This window comes from Acyrthosiphon pisum, chromosome A2 (genome assembly GCF_005508785.2).
Source record: "Acyrthosiphon pisum isolate AL4f chromosome A2, pea_aphid_22Mar2018_4r6ur, whole genome shotgun sequence".
Lineage (NCBI taxonomy): Eukaryota > Metazoa > Arthropoda > Insecta > Hemiptera > Aphididae > Acyrthosiphon > Acyrthosiphon pisum.
In genome coordinates this window covers 76168903-76169551 of record NC_042495.1, presented here as the reverse complement: position 1 = coordinate 76169551, position 649 = coordinate 76168903, and positions in this window count along the sequence as shown.

The window sequence follows — 649 nt, the reverse complement described above, 5'->3', positions numbered from 1 at the left end:
TCTCTTCATTATGACCCATCATTGTTGAGTCTTCGTTGGGTCCTCATTTACTGGTAGATGATATCCCGTAATATGTGAAACGTGAACGACAGTCACATAACGTTTTCCTGCTTCGACGCGTAGCCCTGCCACTCGATACACATCATTAGGTAGTACCTCAGTCACTACCAGTGGTCCACGGTATTTGAACTGCAATTTTGTTGACTCCCCTGTGGCTTCTGGTGGTCTGCGTATGAACACCACCTCTCCAACCTCATAACGTGTTGGCTTGACATGCTTAGAATCGTACCGTTGTTTCCATTGTTGATGTTCTCTAGTTATGCGTTCTCGGATTTTGTTTTGAATCTCTGATGCAGAGTCCCATACCTCGTTTGTAGTCACATGATGCAACACTCCGTCCCTGAAACTCGGATAATATCCAAATAACACATGAAAAGGTGTATCACCTATGGTTTTGTTATAAGCATTATTCAAATGGCATTCGATGTCAGGTATACGTTTATCCCAGGTACGATCTGACTCCATAGTTGACTGCATTACCGGAACTAGGGTGCTGTTGACACGTTCCACCTGTCCGTTGGATTGTGGGTGTCTTACCGAGTTCAACGTATGCCGAATACCATATTGGACACAGAATGCTTCAAATGCT